Source organism: Piliocolobus tephrosceles, chromosome 3 (assembly GCF_002776525.5).
Source record: "Piliocolobus tephrosceles isolate RC106 chromosome 3, ASM277652v3, whole genome shotgun sequence".
Classification (NCBI taxonomy): domain Eukaryota; kingdom Metazoa; phylum Chordata; class Mammalia; order Primates; family Cercopithecidae; genus Piliocolobus; species Piliocolobus tephrosceles.
The window spans coordinates 112262412-112265595 of record NC_045436.1 but is presented as its reverse complement, the minus strand read 5'-3'; the positions used below and the strand labels follow the sequence as shown (position 1 = coordinate 112265595).

At 41.3% G+C, this 3184-nt stretch overlaps 1 non-coding gene across 1 annotated transcript; it reads right to left on the bottom strand.

The window, feature by feature from the left end:
- Positions 1-420: 420 nt before the first annotated feature.
- On the bottom strand, positions 421-530 carry LOC111549424. The gene has a single exon (XR_002733733.2). It is a non-coding gene; the product is annotated as a U6 spliceosomal RNA (small nuclear RNA).
- Positions 531-3184: the final 2654 nt, after the last annotated feature.

Sequence of the window (3184 nt, the reverse complement as noted above, 5' to 3'; positions counted from 1 at the left end):
GTTGACAGAATAAAGGTCCCTCAAAAATGTCCACATCCTATTCCTCACCACCTCTGAATGTGTTATGTAATATAGCAAGATGGAATTAAGGTTGCAAATCTGACCTTTTTTCTGTTTTTTTTTTTTTTTTTGAGACAGGGTCTTTCTCTGTCACCCAGCCTAGAGTGCAGTGGCGTGAACATGGCTCACTGCAACCTTGACCTGGACTCAAGTGATTCTCCCACCTCAGCCTCCCAAGCTGAGACTACAGGCGCATGCCACCATGCCTGGCTAATTTTTAAAATTTTTGTAGAGATAACATCTTGCCATGTTGCCCAGGCTGGTCTAGAACCCCTGGGTTCAGGCAATCCTCCCACCTCGGCCTCCCAAAGTGCAGGAATCACAGACGTGAGCCACCATGCCCATACTTTTCTTTTTCTCAAAAATACAGAACACTTCACAAATTTGCCTGCCATCCTTGCATGGGGGCCATGCTAATCTTCTCTGTAACATTCCAATTTTAGTATATGTGGCCTGACGTGGTGGCTCACGCCTGTAATCCCAACACTTTGGGAGGCTGAAGCGGGTAGATCACTTGAGGTCAGGAATTCAAAACCAAGCTGGCCAAGAGGGCAAAACCCTGTCTCTAGCAAAAATACAAAAATTAGCAGGGCGTGGTGGTGCACACCTATAATTCCAGCTACTTGGGAGGCTGAGACTGGAGAATCACTTGAACCCAGGAGGCAGATGTTGCAGTGAGCCGAGATTGTGCCACTGCACTCCAGCCTGGGTGACAGAGTAAGACTCCACCTCAAAACAAACAAACAAACAAACAAAAAACCCCCCACACAAAAACAAACCAAAAAAAAAAAACCCAAAAAACAATTTTAATATTTGTGATGCTGAAGCAAGCACCAGCTGACCGTGAGATGGTGAGACTATACTGGACTATTCAGGTGGGCCCAATATAATCACTAAGGTCCTTGTAGTTGGAAGTGGGAGGCAGAAGAGTCAGAGTCAAGAGAGATCTGGAGATGCCATGATGCTGGCTTTAAAGATGGAGGAAGGGTCTCAAGCCAAGGAACGCAGGTGGCCTGTAGGTGCTGCAAAAGGCAAGAAAATGAATACTCTCTAGAGCCTTCAGAAGGACTGCAGCCCTGCCGCCACCTTGATTTTAACCCAGTGAGACCCATTTCGAACTTCTGACCTCCAAAACTATAATATGATAAACACTTGTTGTTTTAAATCCCTAAATTTGTGGTAATTTCCTAGACCATCAGTGTGAAACTAATAAAGATGCTATCTGACTGCCAAGGCTGGTTCGTAAAAGGAGACACAGTGTTCACCTGATTTTCTTCAGGCCCTGAAACCATGCCATGAGGAAATGGAAAGACCACGTGGAGTGGTTACATGTAAGTGTTCCAGCCACCAGCCTCAGCTGAGGTTGCAGCCCACAGTCAGCATCGCTCCAGACACGTGAGTGGCAGCAAGATGGCAGCACAGTTACCATCTGATTACAACTTCATAAGAAACCCTGAGCAAGGGCTGCCCAGCTGAGCTCAACCGACGCCCAGACCTGTGAGTGATGATAATAAAATTATTGTTGTTTTCAGTCACTAAGTTTTGGGGTGATTCATTATACAGCAGTAGATAGCTGGAGTAGTCAGTATATAACAACTTTTAAAAATTTACACTTTGTCTTGAATTGTCTCGTTTTAAATAAGTATTCACTTTCATATTTACTTTTGTATTTGTAAATCCTACCTTTTTTCCTAGAGAGAGCCCCTCCAAATAGTAAAGCTTCAAACCTACTGCCTTAAATCTGGTTCTAATTCTGCACGTAGCCACAATTTCTTATTCAGAATGTGGTAGAAAACATAAAAATATATGTAATTAAACAGACCTAAGGATCTTTGATATAAAGCAGTCTTTCCTTTCTTCTGAGACGGAGTCTCGCTCTGTCACTGGGCTGAAGTGCAGTGGCGCGATCACGGCTCACTGCAACCTCCACTTCCCGGGTTCAAGTGATTCTCCTGTCTCAGTCTCCCAAGTAGCTGGGACTACAGGCGTGCACCACCACGCCCAGCTAATTTTTGTATTTTTAGTAGAGACAGGGTTTCACCAGCAGTCTTTATTTTTAAAGTTTTTTTTAAAAAAACTTTCACTTTGAAAACACTTTAAAATGTTAACAGAAGCAAATTTTAAGCTTTTTTTTTAATAAGTTCTAGGGTACATGTGCACAACGTAAAGGTTTGTTATATATGTATACATGTGCCATGTTGGTGTGCTGCACCCATCAAATTTTAAGCTTATATCACTTATCCATATCACTTTAAACATTAATTGCCTTTTCATTTGAGATTAAAAAAGAGATCATGACTCTCACAGACAGTAAAACTTATTTTGGAAATATGATGATATAGTCAACAGATGTATCCTAAGTTACTCTTTGCTGACAGTGTCAACTTCATATAGCATTGTGAAGTCAAGAAAAGACAGGAAATCTCTGAGTTAGGTCATGGTTCTTGGAACAAACTATGAAGGAAAAATGTGTTATGTAAAGAAGCATGTATAATGTTCCAGAATGTAGCCTGGGCCACTTAAAATATATTTTAAGATGATTTTGAGATGATTAGTTCTGATTTCTGGCATTGCCAAATTCTCAGTTCACTCTCCTCTGCCAGCCTTTTCACATCATGTCAAAGCTACTTCATTTATGTCTATTGATTCTTCCTGTAAAAGAGGGAGCACTGGATAACAAAGTACTGAGTCGGGCTTCAGAGTCCAGGAAGCATTGACTTCTCAAGTTCTCAGGTTGCAGAGATAGTTTATACAAGGCTAACTCTCTTGCAGGCTAGTAGAACTGGGAGGGGCTAAACTGGGTGGCTGGAAAAACTGGTCTTCTTGCTCTAGTAATTCAGATGGTGTCTACAGTGTGGATAATTTCCACAATTCCAAAGCCAACCCTACATAGATAAACACTATGAATGTTTATGAATATGGCCAACCCTTGCACAAACACTCTTCCAAAAAAACAGGGCATGCTTCTAGTATTAACAACAAAAGCAACAAAATATACAGTAAATGAATTGTAGAATGTTGATTTCGAATGTGTAGTAAATGGATTGTAAAATGTTGATTTCAAATTTGAGATGATCTTGTTCGTGGGAAAATCAGAAAGGAGAATATATGAGATGCCTCACTG